Here is a 26,103-nt window from a genome sequence, read left to right on the forward strand (position 1 = left end):
AGAATATGGCGATGACAGCTTCCAGCCAGCTGGAAACTGCATAATTCATGGCCTCCAGGAGGCAGCCCCTTACAGCATTTGCCCATTAGGCTTCACACGGCCCCTGGTGTCACTGGAGTTGGAATTATCGGCCTCCAGACGGCAGACTGCCTTATGCTTTTCGATCGTAATGTGGGAAGATCGTACTGCTTATGAGGCGTGATATCTAACAGAAATCACATTAATTAATGTTATTACCAGTAGTATTTATGTTAATTGTCAAAGTGTGGTAGTACACATGAAATAAAAAGATTAATTAACTGAGACAGTCCGCAGGAACTTAGGAATATGACGTGTTTCCACTGGCTGGTTTTCCTCAACGATGCACCTACATTATAACAAATATGATAAAATGCAAGTGAACAATTATTATGGCATCTATCTTCTCTTTGTAAGTTGCTGTTTCCAGAGCCGAGCGGGTAGTCAGCGGTTTGAGGCACCTTGCCACGGTTCGCGCGGAGGTTCGAGTCCTCCCACGGACATGGGTGTGTGTATTGTCCTTCGCGTAAGTTAGTTTAAGTTAGATTAAGCAGTGTGTAAGCCAAGGCACCGATGACCTCAGCAGTTTGATCCCATAGGAACTTAACACAAATTTCCAAAATTTCTTTCCAAAGCGCTCCAGACTAGGGTAGAAAAACAGTTCGACTGACAGCTGGGTAAATACCAACGAGGGTTGAGGATAGGACATTCATATGTCTAATGGATCATGAATCTTAAATGTTTTATTTCTTATCTGAAACGCAGAAGTACTCGTAGTAACATTACTATACTTCAAAAATTGATCGGCCAACCCTTTTTTAAATGCTGATAAATTTTGCCGAAATAGCAAAAAAGGGCTACTATCTGACAGAATCTTGCAGCTAGTGAGGCCAAAGTGAATTTTATTGGAGGAATTGAGCTGTGTATCGACTCGTACTACACCTTGTGTTTAGATTGCATTGGTTTTCCTTTTCTTCCCCTGACATGTTTGTTTGATATGTTGTCTGTCATTAAGTGGCTGCTTGGTTGTCTTTTCCCTCTGCTATCGAGATCTGCGTTTTTGCTTTTCGGGAAACTGCTATGGAGGAAGTGAGATCTTTGACCGGTTGTAAGCTCGGGTGGTGGCGCGGAAGTAGGGGGTTGCGCGCAGAGAGCCTGGTGGACACGGAAGGGCAGTGTGGCTCGCCAGCGCGAAGCAGGCGTGGTCGGTTGTACCGAGTCGTCACGTGATGTATGTCGGCTGTGTGTAACGAGCGGGTCGAGTTGACGGAAGAGCTCCCCGCGTGTTGGTTGTGTATAGAATCGCCCCACGAGTAGTTGCTGTTAATTTCGTCTACGTTAACAAGCTTCTTTAAATACTCCGTTTCAATACTGGAGTTTAAAAGGAGACACCTAACATGAAGGAGCGGTCACTACCCGTCAACGTTGCAGAGAAGACGTGAGCTCCGGTGACAGAGCGTGTTGTCGCGTGACCGTGGCGTGTTGGGTACGCTGGCGACGCGTGCGCGGTCGGACGCGTGGATCCTTGCCATCGGAAGTCGTGTACTGCCTGTTCGAGCATAATTGCAAGTTAAGTTCGTGGAAGGTTTAATCATTAAGTAATAATTTTGTGTAACCAGCATCTCTTCTGCCTTGTGGCCTCCGGCGACCGGGTTTCCTGTCCCTGGCACCGGTATAACTGAAGGCAGTGATCTTTCCTCCTCCTCTCGTTACTGTCCGATGGAAGGTGTAGCTTTGGCAGTTTAATTGTTTCGCTATTCTTCCGTGGGTTATGAGTAAATTCATGCTTCTTGTTGGTTGGTCACGTGGTCGCTCATTCAGGACTGTGTGGTGTAATGTTTACTTGCACGAGGTTAGCTCTAATTCTGTCAGCAAGTTAAGCCATCTTATAACAAGTTTTCACTGGCTAAAAGTCGGTGCAGTGACCAGCCTGAGAGCAGCAATTGTGTTTACGGGCGTATTTAAATTGGTCAGTATTCTGTGTAACCTGAGCATTCCTGAGTGGGTGATTTGTGGCCGCCTTACGCAGGTCCATCATATCTATTATGTTCTAATGATATTCCAGGACCTTTTGTTTAAAAAAAATTTAAATTCCTCAAAGTTTGTAAATTCCTTTAATGCCATTAATCGTGTGTTTGCTGAGACCTGTTTAATTTTTTTTAATGGCAGTGTTGGTAGCTTCACTACCTCACCGTACTTTATTAACAAAGTTCTGTATTTACTTTAGTAGCCTGTTTACTAATGTTCTTTAATTTTTTTAAATTGTTGTATTGCTATAAATTACTTGATTGCCGTTAGCGGCGTGTTTGCAAGGCTGTTCATTGTTTCTGTAAGTTACGAATAAAACATTGGTGAAAATCTCAACTCGACAGTAAAGACTAGAAATGTGGCCCCGTTTCCCAACTTGTGGTGTGGTTTGTAGTAACCGTAACCACTGTGTGTGTCAGGAATCTCATATGCTTTTGAAACAAGGTTGAGATTCAGGCAAGGAGGTAGATTCTCTTCTCTTATTTTCAACTGTGTGCTAGAGAAGGTCATCTGCCAGTGGTGAAAATGAATGAGTTGCAACGACCAGGTTTGTCAGCTATTGAGGTGGGTGGCGCTAATGGTTAGATCTATCTCAGAAGGTCGATGTACCACCATCCTGAGCGAAGATAAGAAGTCGTGAGGTGAGTGGATGCCTGTTACATGGCCATCGAATCGTCAGAGAAACCATACAGGCAACGTAAACATTTATTATTCAGAGTACAACACTAGGCGTGGCATTGCTCCAGGCAGCCAGCCCTCGGAGGTCAGAAGCAGCATATGCTCAGTCATGAGGGTCGGTGCCGTGTGGCCAGTGTTCTCACGGGGATTGATGTCAGAGGAGACGGACGGTGTATGATGCGTCAGGTCATTCTCCCGCTCATCTGCTGCTCTGTCTAGTGGCTTCATCTCTTCGTCAGCTTGCAGAATGAGTGCTCTTGTACTTCTTCTTTGGTATTGCGTGTTCACCACAATGGCGGCACCTGTTTCCTTACGATGTTGTTACGCTGCTTTGGCGCTCGATGGTTCAATGCCCAATATTAGCCCGTTGTCCAGTAGAGCAACTAAGGTGTTGAAATGAGGTAAAGTTTGGCATAGAAATATGGGTGTGACAGTTAACTGCCTGGTCTTAGTAAATGCTCTCACACTCTTTTTCTGATTCATTAGGCACAGATGAAGAACAAGTCAATGATGTGTAATACACATACACAGTCATACATCCTTTTAGCCTCAGGTTCCACGGTGTATGCACATGGAACAATTATTGCACACATGTCCTCCCCTTCTCTCTGTCAACCTCCTTCTACCCTCCTTCCCAGTCCATCTCCTCCCTTCCTCTGTCCACATCCTCCTCCTCTCTCTCTGTCAATCTTCTCCTCCCCCTCTTTCTGTTATTCTCCCCGTCTTCTCTCTCTCCATCATGTCCTCGTTCTCTATCTGTCTCCTCCTACCTCCATCTCTGTCCATCTCCTCCTCTACTGTCTGTCAATCTATGAAATGTATCTTCAGGATTTATTTTATCTCTTTGGATATCAGCAGAAAAAATTGAGTTTTGGATAGACCTTCTGTCTGTACTAGGTGTTGAAAGTGTTTCCTTGAGGAAATAGTCATGTCTATGCACTACCTTGGATAGCCTTATGCATCAATGCCTCTCTGAGTTCTGTACTAAAACGTGAGATCATTGAGGGTGGATAATTATCCATTAACACGTATATAGATTATTGATAAGCTGCTACTTCAAACTGTTGGTCCCACTGGAGCTCATCCCCTGCCACCCTGCGGAGATGATATTGTCAAACCTTTATGGTATTTTTTTATTGTCTGTTGAAGAGGCCAGCTGCACTGCTGAAGATATATGTATTAATGAATTGTTTGGTTTTCTAATGTACATAAAAAGTTACTTAGCTTTTTGCTCTGAATTACTGGCTGGAGTATGACCTGCATTAACAATGTTATAGTCTGTTTACCTGTTTATTAGTGTTTCCAAGTTTTAATTCTGATGTATTCTAAATGCATGTTGCATCTTGTTTTCATTACAAATTATTTAGTTTTAAGAAATGGATGGTAGTTTCTTGTGCAGTTGGAGAATTGTCTTATACTTAAGAAAAGTGCTCTTGACTCCTATTTCGTATACTGCATTTTGTATTTTAAAGTTTTCTCCATCCTTAATCTTCCGCATTTTCAGTTGAGATCGTTGTGAAAAATAAAGCAGGGAGCCTTTGTTATGCACTGAGGTGGCAAAAGTCGTGGGATAGCGATGTGCACATATATAGACGGCGATAGAACCGCGTACATAAGGAATAAAAGGGCAGTGTATTGGCGGAGCTGTCGTTTGTACTCAGGTGACTCATGTGAAAAGGTTTCCGATGTGATTATGGCCACACGACGCCAATTAACAGACTCTGAACGCGGAATGATGGTTGAAGTTAGATGCATGGCATTCCATTCAGGAATCAGTTAGGCAATTCAGTATTCCGAGATCCACAGAGTCAATAGTTTGTCGAGAATACCAAAATTCAGGAAAACGCAGTGGCCGACAGCCTTCACTTAACTACAGAGAGCAGCAGTGTTTATGTAGAGTTGTCGGTGCTAACAGACAAGCAACAGTGCGTGAAATAACCGTGGAACTCAATGTGGGACATACGACGAAGATATCCGTTAGGGCAGTATGTCGAAATCTGGCGTTAATGGGCTAATGGTTCAAATGGCTCTGAGCACTATGGGACTTAACATCTATGGTCATCAGTCCCCTAGAACTTAGAACTACTTAAACCTAACTAACCTAAGGACATCACAGAACACCCAGCCATCACGAGGCAGAGAAAAAAAAAACCTGACCCCGCCGGGAATCGAACCCGGGAACCCGGGCGTGGGAAGCGAGAACGCTACCGCACGACCACGAGATGCGGGCAATGGGCTAATGGGATATGGCAGCAGACGACCGACCCGAATCTCTTTGCTAACAGCGTGACATCGCCTGCAGCGCATCTCCTGGGCTCTTGACCATACCAGTTGGACCCTAGATGACTGGGCAACCGTGGCTTCGTCAGATGACTCTCAATTTCGGTTGATGAGAGTTGATGGTAGGTTTCGAGTATGGCGCAGACCCCACGAAGCCATGGACCCAAGTTGTCAACAAGGCAAAGTGCAAGCTGGGGGTGGTCCTGTTAATGGTGTGGGCTGTGTAACGTGGAATAGACCCTCCGTTCCAACTGAACAGATCATTGACAGGAAATGGTTATGTTCGGCTGTATGGTGGCTTGGACACCAATTGCAGTCATTCATGCATTTCCTGTACCCAAACGAAAATGGAATTTCTCTTAATGACAATGCGTTATGTCAATGGGGCACAACTGTTCACGATTGGTTTGAAGAAGTTTCTGGAGAGTTGGAGCAAGTGGTTTGGCCACCCAGATCGCCCGACTTGAGGGCCATTGAACATTAATTGAACATAATCCAGAGGTCACTTTATATATAAAATCTTGGACGGCTATGGCTCAATATGTCTATAGGGGACTTCCAACGATTTGTTGCTGCACTACACCGGGCAAAAAGAGGTCTGACAAGATATTAGCAGGTATCCCATGACTTGTCAACTCTGTCTATAGCGTAAATAACTGGAACTGTTGACTCGTCAGTGATTTGTTTTGTCCTAACTACACTACTGGCCACTAAAATTGCTACACCAAAAAGAAATGCAGATGGTAAATGGGTATTCATTGGACAAATATATTATACTAGAACTGACATCTGATTACGTTTTCACGCAATTTGGGTGCATAGAGCCTGAGAAATCAGTACTCAAAACAACCACCTCTGACCGTAATAACGGCCTTGATACGCCTAGGCATTGAGTGAAACAGAGCGTGGATGGCGTGTACAGGTACAGCTGCCCATGCAGCTTCAACACAGTACCACAGTTCATCAAGAGTAGTGGCTAGCGTATTGTGACGAGCCAGTTTCTCGGCCACCATTGACCAGACGTTTTCAGTTGGTGAGAGATCTGGAGAATGTGCTGGCCAGGGCAGCAGTAGAACATTTTCTGTATCCAGAAAGGCCCGTACAGGACCTGCAACATGCGGTCGTGCATTATCCTGCTGAAATGTAGGGTTTCACAAGGATCGGATGAAGGGGAGAGCCAAGGGTCGCAACACATCTGAAATGTAACGTCCACTGTTCAAAGTGCCGTCAATGCGGACAAGAGGTGACCGAGACGTGTAACCAATTGTTAGTAGGCTGTTTAGGTTTTTTTATTTGTAACACCACCTCTGTATGAAAATCACTGGCTGTGCTGTGTGCACTCTGTGGCTGTTGGCATTGTTGTAATACTCGCCATTGTAGCGCTGGGCAGTTGGCATAGCGTTGCGCAGTTGGAGGTGAGCCGCCAGCAGTGCTGGACGTGGGGAGAGAGATGGCGGAGTTGTGGAATTTGTAAGACTGGATGTCATGAACTGATATATATATATATATATCGTCCCCTTAGAACAATTATGAATAACTGTGCTTAAACTGACTCACAATATTTTCTGCGCAACGCAATCTGACTTTCAATAACCCCTACAAAAGAATGACCCTGACTAACATTAACCTATACCTTTCACAAATCACTTACCTCACCAAAAATCTTCGTTACTCGAGCTACTGCAATACAGCGAGCGCCACTACTGCTAACTAAAAGATTCAAACTACGGAAGTCACTAACTACTGATAGGCACAGTTAGCAAATGAAAGATTTTAATAGAGAACAAACAATGTATTTACCTTAATAGTTATAATATATATATATATATTATAACTATTAAGGTAAATAAATTGTTTGTTCTCTATTAAAATCTTTCATTTGCTAACTGTGCCTATCATATATTATAACTATTAAGGTAAATAAATTGTTTGTTCTCTATTAAAATCTTTCATTTGCTAACTGTGCCTATCAGTAGTTAGTGACTTCCGTAGTTTGAATCTTTTAGTTAGCAGTAGTGGCGCTCGCTGTATTGCAGTAGCTCGAGTAACGAAGATTTTTGGTGAGGTAAGTGATTTGTGAAAGGTATAGGTTAATGTTAGTCAGGGTCATTCTTTTGTAGGGGTTATTGAAAGTCAGATTGCGTTGCGCAGAAAATATTGTGAGTCAGTTTAAGCACAGTTATTCATAATTGTTCTAAGGGGACGTTTCACAATGACACTCCATATCATCACGCCGGGTGATAGGCCAGTATGGCGATGACGAATACACGCTTCCAATGTGCGTTTACCGCGATGTCGCCAAACACGGATGCGACCATCATGATGCTGTGACAGAACCTGGATTCATCTAAAAAAAATGACGTTTTACCATTCGTGCACCCAGGTTCGTCGTTGAGTACACCATCGCAGGCGCTCTTGCCTGTGTTGCAGCGTCAGGGGTAACCGCAGCCACGGTCTCCGAGCTTATAGTCCATGCTGCTGCAAACGTCGTCGAACTGTTCATGCAGATGGTTATTGTCTTGCAAACGTCCCCATCTGTTGACTCAGGGATCGATACGTGGCTGCACGATCCGTTACAGTCATGTGGATAAGATGCCTGTGATTTCGACTGCTAGTGATACAAGGCCGTTGGGATCCAGCATGGCGTTCCGTATTACGCTCCTGAACCCACCAATTCCATATTCTGCTAACAGTCACTGGATCTCGACCAACGCGAGCAGCAATGTCGCGATACGATAAACCACAATGGCGACAAGCTACAGTCCGACCTTTAGCAAAGTCGGAAACGTTATGGTACGCATTTCTCCTCCTTACACGAGGCATCACAACAACGTTTCACCAGACAACGCCGGTCAACTGCTATTTGTGTATGAGAAATCGGTTGGAAACTTTTCTCATGTCAGCACGTTGTAGATGTCGCCACAGGCGCCAACCTTGTGTGAATGCTCTGAAAAGCTAACCATTTGCATATCACAGCACCTTCTTCCTGTCGGTTAAATTTCGCGTCTGTAGCACGTCATCTTCGCGGTATAGCAATTTTAATGGCCAATAGTGTATAATTTCATTGTCCGATTCAGGATCTAATATACTGTTGAGTTTCCCGCAGGTAATTGCTGCCCATTAGGATGTGCTATCATGGACACGGCGACATTCTGTTTGTCTTCGCATGGCATCTGAATATCCTGGTGGATGTAGTGCGCGATACCGCCGAACCACGTAGAGGGGCTGTTGTTGGTAGTCGACTGAAGTCTGTGGGGTATGCGCAACTGCGGAAGCTCTTGGGTGTGCGAGACGATGCGACATCCAAAAAGCGGAGGCACCCGTGATAGAAGCACGGCGGGAGGAACAACTTATCTTGCCGAGCAAGTTGGAAGTACTGCTGAATGTGATGGTACTCCAACTCCATAGCTGCGTCACCAGTAGTTGCGAAATCGTAATATTAATACTTGAACACGAAAATTGGAAAGGTGCTTTGCCATAGAATACATGAACACGAAAATTGGAAAGGTACTTTGCCATAGGTGTACACAAAGAAAAACTTATGTGTGTACGTAGCTTTTAAGAGTGGTAAAAAAGAAGTAGATGCTTTCATCTTCGTAAGTCTGATGATCACGCATAACAGTCTTCAGTGCGTGAACATCGAAAATAGGATCAGGTGCTGTGGTAGAAATGAAACACGAAAGTAACAACGGTTCGTAAAATCGCATTCTAGGGACATTCATGTTTAAGTATTGCAGATAGTTCATTTGCAGTAACACAAGCATACCAGGCTGATAAAAACGCCACAACTGCTACGTCGTTGATGCTGTCAGTAGTGGAATGCGAAACGTAGTAACTAAGCCGCCGGGGCAGCAAACCCTGTTTATTAGCATCGTTTTTCTCTTACTTTGTAAGTATGCTGTTTAGGTTTTTTTTATTGGTAACGCCGCCGCCACGTAGCGCTCTGTATAAAAATCACTGGCTGTGCCGTGTGCAGTCTGTGGCTGGTTTGCATTGTTGTCTGCCATTGTAGTGTTGGGCAGCGGCAGCTGGATGCTAACAGCGCGTAGCGTTGCGCAGTTGGAAGCGAGCCGCCAGCAGTGGTGGACGTGGGGAGAGAGATGGCGGAGTTTTGAAATTTGTAAGAATTGGTGTCATGAACTGATATATATATATATTATGACTATTAAGGTAAATACATTGTTTGTTCTCTATTGAAATCTTTCATTTGCTAACTGTGCCTATCAGTAGTTAGTGACTTCCATAGTTTGAATCTTTTAGTTAGCTGGCGGTAGTGGCGCTCGCTGTATTGCAGTAGTTCGAGTAACGAAGATTTTTGTGAGGTAAGTGATTTGTGTAACGTATAGGTTAATGTTAGTCAGGGCCATTCTTTTGTAGGGATTATTGAAAGTCAGACTGCGTTGCGCTAAAAATATTGTGTGTCATATTAAGCACATTCGTGTATAATTTTTCTAAGAGGACGTTTCACATAGACCAGTCTTGTATAATTTTTCTAAGGGGACGTTTCATATGTCGACCCTTAGCCAAGGATACCTCACTGGAATCTTCTGATTTTTTCTTGTAGTTTGTGTAGTTAGTGTAGCATTTGTTTATTGCTAGCGCGTAATCATAGAGATAATTTCCTTTGTAGTTGCAGTCTTTCATTGTTGTACAGTAAAACAGTTGTGGCATGCAGTTAGATTTGCACTAAGTATTTCGCAGCTTCGCTTGCAATTAACTAGATATTATTTTCAGTGCTATGTTAATTTGTTCTCTTATTTTTGCTCTTCAAATTGTGCTTTTATGTGTTATCGTGTGAAATATTGTGACAATAATGGCGTGTGAAAAACGTAACACTAGGCTACAAAGTAAACTGAGAAATAATAGTGAGGACGAGCGTCGCTTATCAGCACCACTGTGTAGTGAATTAACAGACATTCTAAGTAGTAATTTGGTAATTGTGCATAGGGAAATGGAGCGGGCGGCAAATAATGGTGTAGACAATGAAACAAGTAGTGAACAGGGAAGCATTATCGATCGATCAGTCGGCAACAGCTCGCCTCAGGAATCCGAAATGACAGGACACAATATTGCAGATACTGTGGACTTAGGTTATGGGTCCTCACCGTTTTCTCAAATGAGTCAAGACACATTTTCTGCCTATCAAAATGTAAATGTTGCCGGTGAAAATGCACTGCCAAAAAGCATAGAAAAACAGATTCCAGACACTAATACACTATTATTGCAATTAATGCAACAAATGGAACAAAATCAGAGACAAACACAGCAAAAGCTTCAAAAGTTAGACACAATGGAACAAAATCAGAGACAAACACAGCAAAAGCTTCAAAAGTTAGACACAATGGAACAAAATCAGAGACAAACACAGCAAAAGCTTCAGAAGTTAGACACAGTGGATCATATGCTTGAACAAACACGTGAAGATTAACTACTGAATTACATAAAATCGAATCGAAATGTCAAAAAGTCTGTAATGACGTAAAAACACAAATTTGTGAGCATTTCCAACCTATTTTTTCGCGGCATCAAAATGCATTACAGAATCACGAAGCAGCCATGAAAGAACTGCAAACAATTGTTCATGAAAATCATGAGACCTTGCAAGCTAAAATTGACTCAGTTGCATCTGCCGATTCGGTCACGCAACTTGCAAAAACTCAAGAAAACTTAAAGGACACAGTAGATACTCTGAAAATTAGTTCAGAAAGACACATGGAGGACATTAGTTCATTATCAGAGAAAGCAATTGAACTTTCGGATCAGCTAAGTAATTTGTATGCGAAGGTAGATGATAATCTGAATGACATAAAACCGGTAGTCTTTAATGACACAGAAGAGTTCGAACAAATTAGGAAATTCAAACAAAATCAAAATCAAATTAATACGCAACACCAAAGAGAAATCCGGGAAGTACAAGATCAGCTGACATAGGTAATACAAGAATTACGTATTTCAGAGGACTCTCGCACACCAATACGGGAAGAGGGGCATAAAAATACAGAACTGACACAAAATAATAACACAGGGCACTTTGGAGATTATGAAAGAAATTGGCAAAGTACACCGAATTTTGAGATGGAGCCACCGAAACGACGTAACAATGACCGACATGCGACCCGCCGACACGATGATTTTGACTATAAGCTGTTCATTACTACACGCAAATTCAAAACATTTAAGAATTCTGGCAACGACATTCATCCACAAGCGTGGCTTCATCAATTCTCTCATTGTTTCCCCCCCAACTGGTCATTAGAGCACAGATTAGAATTTATGTGTGGCTATTTAGAGAATGACCCAGCTGTAAGAATGCGATCGGTCATTCACGATTGCCACAGTGAAGGAGAATTTTACCATGCCTTCCTCTCAGCATATTGGTCTCAAGCCACACAAGACCAAGTAAAACATGGCATCATAATGATGAAAAATTGCGAACAATCTGAATTTTCAAGTCTTGTGAAATATTTTGAAGACATGTTACATAAGAATCAGTATCTTTCAAACCCATACAGCCTGTCAGAACTCATCCGCATTTGCTTAATCAAATTGCCTGAACATTTACCGCATATTATTTTAGCAGGCCGTTGCAAAGACTACATTGAAGCTTTTCAGGGACTCTTACAAGAATTAGAAATTGACACAGACAGTCGCGGGATGCGAAAACAGGAAAACAATCACTACAGTTCACATCCGTCACAATTCCATGACGACAGAAACAATAACTGGACACGACAAGGCTATTCTCACAATACAAATCGTGACCAAAACAGACACCACCCATATGACAACCACTGGAAGAGTAATCATAGTTACAGAGAAAGATCACATTTCCGTAGTAATGAATATGACAGAGATAACCATAGAAACAGACAATATGGGAACAAAAACAATTATTATCAAGGGAGACAGAATAACTTCAGACGCAACGGTCCAGTTCGCAGTTACAATTCAGGGAGAAATTCTCCACCACAGGACCGACAAACAAGAAATTACAGGAACTACCGACATGACGACAGACGATATAATCATAATGACAGACCGGAAATCCATCAGAATTGGCGAGCTTCAAACAGGGTAGGGCCCTCTCGGCAAGGTGAATTTGTAGAAATTAGGTCTCCTAATCCCAATAACGGCGCGCGCCAACAAAGAGACAGACAATGACTCGCACCGCAGGCAGCCGCGTGCGCCGGCTGGCTCAGAGAAAAATAACATAAGCTAACCTTGAGCAAAATTCCAGTGTTCCTTACCGACGTAACCACATTATAATTGCGTTGAAACTGAAACTCTGCGTACTAGGAACAGTAAAAGATTGCACCACATTTCACTTGTAAAACCGTTTATTGAAAGATAATCTGCTTTTTAACTTTGTCTTTACCATAAAACTTTTCACTTCACATTTCCAGTATGCTTTGTCAGACTTAGAATCTGTTACTATGCAACAATGTTTGAAGTTAAATATTCAATCAAGAACCAAGAGAACTTATTTAAACAGAAATTACGAATGTATTGTTATAGTGAACAGACGTCACAGTGTTATTGTGTGTGTACATTCTAGCTTGTTAGTTGCACAATTATCAAACGACTATAAGGCTTAGATACTTAGAACATATACTGCTAGTGGGATTTTAATGCAACATTTTGGTTTACTTGAAAATACATTCTGGATTTAAAGTACTTTCTGTGAGATACCAGATGACACAGTGGTTAGTTTATGTGACAGCTACAGGATTTTATCACGACGCTACTAATGAGTGACAATTTACAATGTTGCTTTTGCAGTTTATCTGTTTTATATCTGCACAGTTTTTCTGAATTTTTCTGGAAAGTAAAACATGTTTTAGTAGTAACTTTGTGGTATAGCTACAATGAGACAGCCTTTTCTGTAGCACAACAATACGTTACAGTACAGTACTACTTCATCACGGCAATAAACGTAGTAACTACGATATCTATACGCAAAGCATTTCACTTTTGTTTATCATGAGGTAAGTACATTGACTTCTGTAGAACTTAGCTTTCGGAGGACGATAACTACGACACTTCCACAGAGATTATCTTACAACACGACGCACAGTTTAGCGCTACAGTACGCGTATTTGAGTGACTAATTTTGTACTTAAAGCATTTATTTTTAAAGATATTTGAAATACAATGATACAAAGGTTTTCCGTGATACATTTCATTCGATTGCTGTAATCTGTAACATCTGAGGATATAATTACATTAATCCTCAGGGGGGTACACGCTTACTTTGTGTACCATGTGTATGGCAAGCATAAGGAGCCCTAGCTAATATGGTATTTACTTATACAACTTTACACATCGGTACCATATTTCTCTAAAACATAAATTACACAGCTATCTGGTCATTTAACTGAGAGAGACAAACATTTATTTTACTTCATCAGTGACAGATGTTTACGTAATTACACCATTGGATAACGTCACACTTATGAAATTGTATTTGTCTGTACTTTGTGAACTGTTCATATTTTTTTTCGGAACCATTGTTATACTATGAGAGCTTTGAATGATCTATTTGGTATGGGATCATGATTTTTAAAGTACGTTTGAGGTAGTTGACACTTTTGACATGAGCAGAGAATTTTTTTTAGGTTTTGAAATTATTGCAGAAAGCTATGACGTTTTTGAGATTTGACTGAAGTGTTATGATGTTATTATTACGATAACTATGTGTATTATGATGTTGCGGTATGTTTATGATCAATAAGCTGATGCTATATGAGTTATTTGATTATGCTACTTATCTGTTGTGATGGAATTTTGAAGAAGTGTCGACGAATAAGGTAAGAAATAATGAGTAGAGGTTAGGGACTCTGGTTTGTGATAAAGGTTGTTGGAAACCAAGAATCGCACTTTAAGAGTTATGAAATGTATGTAAATGCGTGAATGTATTACAATGCCGACGAAAATTTTTCGGACACTGTTATATCAATAGGATTTTGTTTCTACTGATGTGTAACTCAAATTCTTGACCTGTGAATTTTTTTATATGAGACTGCCACTGTAGCAGAAACTGGTGTCGTAAATATTTCGATAAGACAGTTAAATGACCACCTGCACGTAATGCGTCGTGGGCACCCAGCTGCGCGACAACCACCTGACAAAAGAAAGCCATTAGTGTGTGCCTTTCAGAGGCACAGGTGAAAAAAAGGAGGCCATTATCCTCGCTATTGACATTCCTTTGTAGAAAGCACCGCAAATACGACAGGCTCATTACTGAGAAAGATACTTACATCTGACACCTGATTATAACAAACGTCTTTCTACGAGAGTTGAGAGAATTCTACTGACTTATGAAATGTCACATGACTATTGAATGATATTTTTATGCTTTGTCCATAGTTGCTTATTTCATTTGATATCTGTTTTCCAACTGCGTTGCAGCATTGGTTTTATAAAATTAAATGCATTTGCTAATGTGAACACTTTCTGTCGACAGATCTATTAAATAATTATTTTATGATCCACATTCTTCGAAAAAGGAGCTCTTGGAATGGAAAGAGCAATAAGAAGCGACTAATAACAGTAACTGTATATATAATTTTCTTTTCAAGCACTTGGTAATTTGTTGTGGCATTAGTTTTTGTGGTGCACCACTTTAATTGCATAGACATTAAGATGTGAATAGACATTGTCCTTATCTGCATTCTTGTCTTTAGTGTAACATTTTTTCTGCTTGAGCTTTGTCATGTTTAGATATAAGTTATAGCATTTGCTGCGGCTGTTTGCCATTCATAGTGCTACTGAATGTCACTTTGTATTACTGGGTTAAGCCAATTTTATTACTGATTTATTTTTCTTGTTTGCTGCGCATTGCCTTACATTAGTTGTAATATTGCTGCCTTTTTTTGCCAATTTCCATTTTTTTATCATTGCTTTTTGTGTAAATTGTTTTGTGCTGCTGCATTGCCTCGTCCCTTAGTTAAGCATCTGAGCTCAGTAGATTTAAGTTAGCTTAAGAGGGGGTAACCTATATAAGAGAATGAGTTGTGATGGGTTTGAAGAAATGCACTGAGAGGTTATATGAGAAAAGTACAGAAAGCAGGTATAGGTAAGACTTTTTGGAAATAATGAAGAACGAAGGGAGATCTCCGAGAAGTAAAGAAAGTTTTGTTTGCAAAATACTGCAGTAAAACAAACCCTGCCGTTTCCTTGTGTTATCCCACTATGTGTTTGTGTACCCTTGTGTATTTATGATCTTCCTGTCTTTATATGTTCATCTGATAAGACTTATGTCGTCGAATTTTCTAATATTCAGCTACATTCACTATGATGAGGAATACTGTTATCCTCAAATATAATTTGCATTAATAATATGTCGTTTTCTTTGTAAATATGTTTAGAAATTATTTATTCTGTTCTGTTTTAATGCTCATGTGTGAAGTTGATGTTTCAAAAGTTATTCTGATCTTTTATGTATGTACTTATGTCGTAATTTTATAACACTGATGTATTTGCTATTTCGATTCTTTTGTAAAGCCTGTACTACTGCTAATGTTATCTGTATTGTTATGTTCTTTAATGATGTATTTTGTACCTTTGTTATTGTATTCTTATGCTATAAAATTGTAATTGACACCAGTTCATCAAATTAAGTAACTTGTAAATTACATTTCACTGCACACGTTTCTGTTGGTCATAGTATATGGACAATATGTGAGAAGTAGGGACAGTTAGTGTTTGCACGTGTGTTAATAATTCAGTAAGGGACTGGATAACAGCATTGCTGGTTGTAAGGACATTTCAAAAACAATTTTTGTGAGTGCACAAGTGGTGGTTATGGACTTGCTATATTATCCACAAGACTCTTCAGTGGTGATTGTGCACCTGCACAGTCAAACAGATGGCTGCTGGCCATCTCTATAAGGACTACAGTGGGTCTACACCTTTGACGACCCACCGATACCATTATTTCTACAAGGACTGCAGTGGGTCTGCACCTCTGATGGCCCACCAATACCGTAATCTCTACCAGGACTACAATGGGTCTACTCTGTGACGACCTACCTACCAATATTCTTGAAAACTTCGACTGACTCTGCTGTGGGTTTGCTCTGTTGTGGCCCATTACCTGTCTGCATGTCAAGAGTCAGCACTGTCTTTCCGTTGGAAGGACAACACTACTTCTTCAAGACTGCATGGAAATCCACTACTTCTGTGTGCATTTTCTTTTACTACTCAGACTTTGAGAAAAACACTGCAATTTTACTTTGATGAATGATCAGGACTGTCTTTATGGACTGTGAGAAAATTTTAGCTTTTGACCAACATTGTATCGATAAGTGTGTGCATTTCATTTCTTTGTCATTGTAATTATGAAAAAAAATTTCAGATCTGTATTGGGCACTGCCCAAAACAATTTGTAAATTTTTTTGTGGGGAGCATGAGGGCTATGTAAGTAGGCTGTTTAGGTTTTTTTATTGGTAACGCCGCCGCCACGTAGCGCTCTCACTGGCTGTGCCGTGTGCAGTCTGTGGCTGGTTTGCATTGTTATCTGCCATTGTAGTGTTGGGCAGCGGCAGCTGGATGCTAACAGCGCGTAGCGTTGCGCAGTTGGAGGCGAGCCGCCAGCAGTGGTGGACGTGGGGAGAGAGATGGCGGAGTTTTGAAATTTGTAAGAATTGGTGTCATGAACTGATATATATATTATGACTACTAAGGTAAATACATTGTTTGTTCTCTATTACAATCTTTCATTTGCTAACTATGCCTCAGTAGTTAGTGACTTCCGTAGTTTGTATCTTTTAGTTAGCTGGCGGTAGTGGCGCTTGCTGTATTGCAGTAGTTCGAGTAACGAAGATTTTTGTGAGATAAGTGATTTGTGTAACGTATAGGTTAATGTTAGTCAGGGCCATTCTTTTGTAGGGATTATTGAAAGTCAGATTGCGTTGCGCTAAAAATATTGTGTGTCATATTAAGCACATTCGTGTATAATTTTTCTAAGAGGACGTTTCACACAGACCAGTCTTGTATAATTTTTCTAAGGGGACGTTTCAACTTTCGTCTAAGAGTAACTTTGTGCTCATTCGACGCCGTGACCACAAAATTTGAAGTGTTCCTAATTTTCAGTGTCTTCATTTTGGATAGTTCTGTCACTTCCCTTATCATACGGAAACTATATCTGTCTTGGCTGTGCCTCGAAGAAGACCACTAACGGGTCAGACTGGAAGAGGAAGAACTAGAGACACAAGTTTTGAGTACACAAATTATTAAGAAGATAGTGGACGTTGATTATTTTAATTGTATCGCTGTTTTGGAAGATAAATCCTACATTTGGACTGAACGTAATTCAAAAACATTTGACAGTTATAATTGCGGTTTGATGAATTTTCAAGCGAATCATTTCGCATCTGAGGTTGCTTTACGCCATACAACGGCATTCACAATGTGTTGTCATTAGAGAAAAGTTAACTTGCCACTGTTAACAAAAAATCTATTTTTAAACGCACTCTGTCAAAGACTCACTTCAAATGATCGAACAGTTAAAGAGGAGTCAAAGAATTATTTCAAGAGTACTCGTAGCTACAATGCAGCATTTGCAATGGTTCAGTTCTGAGGCTAAAATTTCAGACACAGCTTTACGTGGAGTGTAACACTTCGAGATGCGTGACAATTTTTATCACAGATCTGGTCCACTGACTCGATTGGTCGAATTTCGACCACAGGCGACACTAGTAACTACTAGTTGCTTGCGAGGAGACTTTCGAGACAGTTTTCTTAGCAGGATAGAGTTGCTGAAGGCAAACTCTAAGTTAAAAACATGCTAATATATGTAATTTATAATTAGAAGAAATATCTGAACGAGCTGGTTATGAAGGTTGGCTTGGATTTGGTGGTGACACCTGATATTATGTTTTTACTTTGGCTGGGGCCTGATAATTGTTGTGGCTAATTATTTGTTTCTAATAAATATTGTGAAGGATAACCCACATAACCAACACAGTCCCACCATTCATCTGACATTCCGCTAAACTTATGTTGAATTAGTCCTTCAGTAGATCATTTCGTTTTAGATTACTTCACATTTTTCCTGCTGACATTTCAGCTTAGCTTCCTTGCATTTTCTGCTTATTTCACCCCCTTAGTGGCTTATATTCCTTTATTCCTGAATTTGCCTCCCTTCTTTTGTCAATCAACTGAGGTACTTCTGATGTTACGCAAAGTTTCGTCGATATTACCTTCTTTACACCTACATTTTTCTGCCCAAGTTGTGTGATTGCCCCTTTTAGAGACGCTCATTCCTCTTCGACTGAACTTCCTGTTGTGGTGTTCATTATCACAATATCTTCAGCCTTAGAGAATTTCAAGTCTGCCTCATAATTCCTCTGTAATTATGTATCCCACTTCCTTCCATATTGATTATTCCGAACGACTGTCTTTAACCTTCAACGTACTCTTCATCATGACTAAACTGTGGTCTGTGCTTATATCTGTTCCTGGATGCTTACACTCCGGTATCTGGTTTGGAAACCTGACGATGACGTAATCCATCAGGAATCTTCCCGTGTCTGTGGAGCTATTCCCAGTATACCGCCTCCTGTTGAAGCTTTTGAACAGCATTTTCGCTATCACCAGGTGAATTTCTTTAAGAACTTATTTGTATTTCTGTTCCTACAGCGACACTCCTTAGCGCATATTGAATCCTAACTCTGTCTTTTATTATTTTCAGTGTTACCGGTTCCAGTCAACTATCGTTAACGGAATTTATTTTTCTTTACATACTGAACTACACGTACAACATCCTCATATACTTTTACTGCATCTTCATCCTCTACTTCTAACGTCAGCATGTTCCCTTGACGTATTGTTGTTGCCGTTGGTATTTTGTCGATTCTCACGAGAATAATGCCACCAATGAACTGTTCACAATAACCCAATTTACGTCCTGCCTTTGAATCCTACTTCACTTACACTATTTTCTGTTACTGGTGGTATAATCCTATGTTTGTCTGACCAGAAATCCTTAACTTGTTTTTCCATTTCCCTTCACAGACTCAGCTATATGCAGACGGAGCCTTTGGATTTCCAATTTCAGATTTTCGAACTTCCCTGTCACATTCAAACTTCTTACGTTCATCGCTCCAATGCGTAGAATTTTAGCGTCTCGTTAATTATTCAGTCTTTTTCTCGTGATAACCTTCCTCTAGGCAGACCCCTCTCAAAAATCTGAATGGGGGAGTAATCCGAAATCTTTTGCTATGCAGAGATCATCATGACACTCGTCTACAGATCGCATTTCCTGCGGATACACATTAAGCAGTTTTATTACATTGGTTTCCATCACCTCCTGCATCCCCCTCCTGTTGATCACTGACGAGTCGTCCTCATTTTCGGGAATTTTCCCATCACGAGAGTAAGAGGGGTGCGCGGAATTTTTGTCTGCTCCTCTATCTTTTTTGACGAGACCGTTGGCAGAAGAAGGAAAACTTCGGCCACCATTGCTTATAGTTTAAACAGCTCTTGGTTGGGTGTTACGAAGGCTGATGCAGATCAGATGCATTGCCATATGGGCAACCAGAATGTCCACATTACAAGTTAGGGTCATCACATCCAGCGAGTAATGTTATTGGCGACGGTCATAACCAAAGGTATGATGAAGGTGACAGAGAACAACGTAGTGGGCAGACATGTGAAGGAAATCTTCAGCAGCAACTGGAATACCGTACATCAGTGCAGTACTCACTCATCTTGACGTGCTGTACAAAACATTACAGAAAACAAAGATTCTAGTGTCAGGTTGAGTGAAATTAAGGAGATGACAAAGGCCTGTTACTTAAATGGAAATGTTCTTTGTTGCCCAGCTGTGGGGAGCAAGCCTAATAAGACAGTTTTGTCCTCAGAATTAATACCCCTTATATGTAAATATATGGGGCGATCAAATTAGTTTCCTTCCGAATGTCGTACAATCCAGAATCAGTATGCCAGTCAGGCAAAATCGCCGTGAGCATTAAGCCAAACATCATCCCACCGACGAACCAGGCTGAAGACAGCTGTTTGGTGAAGCCCCGTGTCCTGCTGTCCAGAGGAAGTCGGCAACTGCCTGTCGCACGTCTTCGTCCGACAGGTATCGTCGACTTTCCGAGGCGTTTTACTATGGGAACGAAGGCGTGATATTCTCTTGGGTGCAGATCAAGACTAAAGGATGGGTACTCGAATGTGTCCCGCTTGAGTTGTAAAAAAATGGTTCAAATGGCTCTGAGCACTATGGAACTTAACTTCTGAGGTCATCAATCCCCTAGAACTTAGAAGTACTTAAACCTAACTAACCTAAGGACATCACACACATCCATGCCCGAGGCAGGATTCGAACCTGCGACCGTAGCAGTCGCTCGGTTCCGGACTGAAGCGCTTAGAACCGCTTGGCCACAGCGGCTGGCTGGGTTGTCGTCAATTCTGCGTTACGGCACTTGCTGTATACACTGAAGCGCCAAAGAAACAGATATAGACATGCTTATTCAAATACGGAGATACGTAAGCAGGCAGCATACGGTGCTGCAGTCGGAAACGCCTTTATAAGACAGTTGTTAGATTGGATACTGCTGCTGGAATGGAACGTTATCAAGATTTAAGCGAGTTTGAACGTGGTGGTATAGTCGGCGCTCGAGCGATGGGGCACAGCATCTCCAAGGTAGCGATCAAGTGGGGATTTTCCCAAACGACCATTCCCGAGTGTACCGTGAACGTCAGGAATCCGGTAAAACATCAAATCTCCGACACCGCTGCGGCCGGAAAAAGATCCTGCAAGAACGGGACCAACGACGAATGAAGAGTATCGTTCAGCGTAACAGAAGTGCAACCCTTCCGCAAATTGGTGCAGATTTCAATGCTGGGCCATCAACAAGTGTCAGCGTGTGAACCATTCAATGGAACATAATCGATATGGGCTTTCAGAGCCGAAGGTCCACTCGTGTACCCTTGATGACTGCACGACACAAAACTATACGCCTCGCCTGACTCCGTCAACAGCGACATTGGACTGTTGATGACTGAAAACATATTGCTTGGTCGGACGAGTCTCGTTTCAAATTGTATCGATCGGATGGACGCGTACAGGTATGGAGACAACCTCATGAATCCATGGACCCTGCATGTCTGCAGGGGACTGTTCAAGCTAGTGGAGGCTCTGTAATGGTGTGGGGCGTGGGCAGATCGAGTGATATGGGGCCTCTGATATGTCTAGATACCACTCTGACTTGTGACACGTACGTAAGCATCCATTCTGATCACCTGCAACCATTCAGGGCCATTGTGTATCCCGACGGACTTGGGCAATTCCAGCAGGACAATGCGACACCCCACACGTTCAGAATTGATACAGAGTGGGTCCGGGAACACTCTACTGAATTTAAACACTTCCCCTGGCCACCAAACTCGTCAGACATGAACATTATTGACCAGTTACGGGATGCCTTGCAACGTGCTGTTTAGAAGAGATCTCTACTCCCTCGTACTTTTACGGATTTATGGACAGCCCTGCAGCATTTCTGGTGTGAATTCCCTTCAGCACTACTTCAGACATTAGACAACGTGTCACGTTGTGTTGCGGCACTTCTGCGTGCTCGCGGGAGCCCTACACGATATTAGGCAAATCAACCAATTTCTTTGGCTCTTCATTGTAGGAACGTCTTTTACCGAATCGCGACCAGCACGGAACATGGCGTACCGTTCCAAAAGGTAGTTTTCGACAGACTACTGGTCCACATACATTCTTCTTTCTCTCATGCAGGGAAGAAGAGACTAGCATCCGCTGCTCCTGTTTGGAAGCATTTGCTAATAACGTCGCCACACTTCACGTTTCCGCATTTACCACACGCACGTCGGAAAGTCATGAATGCAACACTAATCCCTTGCCTACGTATTGGTTCTTGTACACACATGTCGCAAAAATTGCTCTGAGCACTATGGGACTTAACATCTATGGTCATCAGTCCGCTAGAACTTAGAACTACTTAAACCTAACTAACATAAGGACATCACACAACACCCAGTCATCACGAGGTAGAGAAAATCCCTGACCCCGCCGGGAGTCGAACCCGGGAACCCGGGCGTGGGAAGCGAGAACGCTAACGCACATGTCGCAGTTACGCTACGATTCAACGGAAGCATTTTGGCCGCCTCTCATACTAACATGAGTTACCAGCATGTGGTCATTTGGGATATTTAAAATTCGAATGAAAATTTCGGAGAATTTAATTTGACTAGGCATGGATAAGAAGATTAGTCGAGCACACAGTACTAATTATTAACTTCAGAAGTTATGACGTCAACCACTGAGAGACAGTATATAGATTATGCATGTCCCTTTCCACGGTCACGAGACGGAAATAGGGTCATACTTGTGTGTGCAGATGTCTTCATTTGCTTTTATGTTTCTTTCTGATGTACACTACTGGCCATTAAAATTGCTACACCAAGAAGAAATGCAGATGATAAACCGATTTATTGGACAAATATATTATACTAGAACTCGCATGTGATTACATTTTCACTCAATTTGGGTGCATAGACGCTCAGTAATCAGTACCCAGAACAACTACCTCTGGCCGTAATAACGGCCTTGATATGCCTGGGCATTAAGTCAAACAGAGCTTGGATGGAGTATACAGGTACAGCTGCCCATGTAGCTTCAACACGATACCACAGTTCATCGAGAGTAGTGATGATCCAGTTGCTCGGCCACCATTGACCAGACGTTTTCAATTGGTGAGAGATCTGGAGAATGTGCTGGCCAGGGCAGCAGTGGAACATTTTCTGAATCCAGAAAGACCTGTACAGAAAATGCAACATGTGGTCGTGCATTATCCTGCTGAAATGTAGGGTTTCACAGGGATCGAATAAAGGGTAGAGCCACACATCTGAAATGTAAAGTCCATTGTTCAAATTGCCGTCAATGCGAACAAAAGGTGACCGAGACTTGTAACCAATGACACTCCATACCATCACGCCGGGTGATAGGCCAGTACGGTGATGACGAATACACGCTTCCAATATTCGTTCACCACGATGTCGCCAAACACGGATGCGATCATCATGATGCTGTAAACAGAACCTGGATTCACCCGAAAAAATGACGCTTTGCCATTCGTGCAGCCAGGATCGCCGTTGAGTACACCATCGCAGGCGCTCCTGTCTGATGCAGCGTCATGGGTAACCGCAGCCATGGTCTCCGAGCTGATAGTCCATGCTACTGCAAACGTCGTCGCACTGATCGTACAGATGGTTATTGTCTTGCAAACGTCCCAATCTGTTGGCTCAGGGATCGATACGTGACTGCGCGAACAGTTATAGCCATGCGGATAAGATGCCTGTCATCTCGACTGCAAGTGATACGAGGCCGTTGGGACCCAGCACGGCGTTCCGTATTACCCTCCTGAACCCACCGATTCCATATTCTGCTAACAGTCATTGGATCTCGCCCAACGCGAGCAGCAATGTCGCGACACGATAAACCGCAATCGCGATAGGCTACAATCCGACCTTTATCAAAGTCGGAAACGTGATGGTACGCATTTCTCCTCCTTACACGAGACGTCACAACAACGTTTCACCAGGCAACGCAGCCAACTGCTGTTTGTGTATGAGAAATCGGTTGGAAACTTTCCTCATGTCAGCACGTTGTAGGTGTCGCCACCGGCGCCAACCTTGTGTGAATTCTCTGAGAAGCTAATCATTTGTATGTCACAGCATCTTCTTCCTGTCGGTTAAATTTCGGGTATGTAGCACGTCATCTTCGCGGTGTAGCAGTTTCGGAGGCCAGTAGTGTACAGTGCAACTGCGCAAGGGACCATTTGTTGTCTGGAGCCCTGGTTCGAAATCTTTGGCCACTACCAGAGTATAGTGTCTGATAATACTACAGCGTTGACATCTAGGTTATTTCGGCCTTTTTGTTTTGAAAGGTGGCATTGCAAATACTACTGCGGCACTACGTTATTGTGAACCTTTTTTCGCAGAACTGGTTAACTACAATTTGCGCAGCGGTCTACTCCAGGGGCTTTGTTGCGATTTGGGTCTTTCACTGGTCTGTCAGATTCTTCTCGCAAAATCAACGGCAGGATACATTTACTGTGGATACAGATAAGGGAAAAACTGGTAGAAGCCGACTTCGGGGAAGATCAGTTTGGATTCCGTAGAAATGTTGGAACGCGTGAGGCAATACTGACCCTACAGCTTATCTTAGAAGCTAGATTAAGAAAAGGCAAACCTACGTTTCTAGCATTTGTAGACTTAGAGAAAGCTTTTGACAATGTTGACTGGAATACTCTCTTTCTAATTCTGAAGGTGGCAGAGGTAAAATACAGGGAGCGAAAGGCTATTTACAATTTGTACAGAAACCAGATGGCAGTTATAAGAGTCGAGGGGCATGCAAGGGAAGCAGTGGTTGAGAAGGGAGTGAGACAGGGTTGCAGCCTGTACCCGATGTCATTCAATCTGTATATTGAGCAAGCAGTAAAGGAAACAAAAGAAATATTCGGAGTGGGTATTAAAGTCCAGGGAGAAGAAATAAAAACTTTGAGGTTCGCCGATGACATTGTAATTCTGTCAGCGACAGAAAAGGACTTGGAAGAGCAGTTGAACGGAATGGACAGTGTCTTGAAAGGAGGATATAAGATGAACATCAACAAAAGCAATAGAAGGATAACGGAATGTAGTCGAATTAAATCGGGTGATGCTGAGGGCATTAGATTAGGGAATGAGACACTTAAAGTAATAAAAGAGTTTTGTTATTTGGGGAGCAAAATAACAGATGATGGTCGAAGTAGAGAGGATATAAAATGTAGACTGGCAATGGCAAGGAAAGCATTACTGAAGAAGAGAAATTTGTTAACATCGAGTATAGATTTAAGTGTCAGGAAGTCATTTCTGAAAGTATTTGTATTGAGTGTAGCCATGTATGGAACTGAAACATGGACGATAAATAGTTTGGACAAGAAGAGAATAGAAGCTTTTGAAATGTGGTGCAACAGAATGCTGAAGATTAGATGAGTAGATCACATAATTAATGAGGAGTTATTGAATAGGATTGGGGAAAAGAGGAGCTTGTGGCACAACTTGACTAGAAGAAGGGATCGGTTGGGAGGACATATTCTGAGGTATCAGGGTATCACCAATTTAGTATTGGAGCGCAGCGTGGAGGGTAAATATCGTAGAGATAGACCAAGAGATGAATACACTAGGCAGGTTCAGAAGGATGTAGGCTGCAGTACGTACTGGGAGATAAGCAGCTTGCACAGGATAGAGTAGCATGGAGAACTGCATCAAACCAGTCTCAGGACTGAAGACCATAACGACAACAACAGATTAATGGCTCCATTGCGTTGGTTTCGATTGCCCCACTGCCGTCTGCATCGTCCTGCCGTTGATCATTGGCGAGTCGTCCGCCTTTTATGGGTAGTTTCCCATCCCAAGGATAAGAGGTGCTCCGAACTTCTGTCCGCTTCTCTGCCCTTATTGACGAGGCCTTTGGCAGAGGAAGAGTGTCTCTTTATACCGGAAGCCTTCGGCAGCCATTGCTAATAATTTGAGTAAGGGGTGGAGACGAACTCTGAACACAGGACTTTTCCGCTACTAATCAAAGGCACTGCTCCTAGACCACGGTTACCACCAGCGTAGATAGCCTGCGGTTAAATCCGGACATGGGTTAACAGCCTCTGCAGGACCTCTCTGGCTGCTCGCAGTTAGCTGCGCAGAGCGACTTCGTTTGAGCGAGTCAGATGTCAACGTCACAAACGGAACACGACCGCTGCCGCAACAAACGGAGTCGGCATTCGAATTTCGGAGCGAGGGTGGGACCAGGCGGGGGCGGCGAAACGAGATTTTCTGCAGAAGGCCAAGTCCATCGACCCACCCTGCTCCCTCCCCGAGCGACCCCACACACCACACCGAGCGCAGCGCAGAGTAGCGGCGCCGCCGGCAGAGAAGGCGGCGGTGGCAGTGAGTCGCGATCAGAAAACCCGCCGCCATATTAGCCGAGCAGGGGGCGACGCTTTAATGAGGCGGTAACCGTGGCGTGGCCGTGACGTGACGTCAGCGGACGCCCCGGCTGAGCTAGCACCGCTTCTTTGACGAGCGGCGGCG

Source organism: Schistocerca gregaria, chromosome 3 (genome assembly GCF_023897955.1).
Source record: "Schistocerca gregaria isolate iqSchGreg1 chromosome 3, iqSchGreg1.2, whole genome shotgun sequence".
In the NCBI taxonomy this organism is placed as follows: domain Eukaryota; kingdom Metazoa; phylum Arthropoda; class Insecta; order Orthoptera; family Acrididae; genus Schistocerca; species Schistocerca gregaria.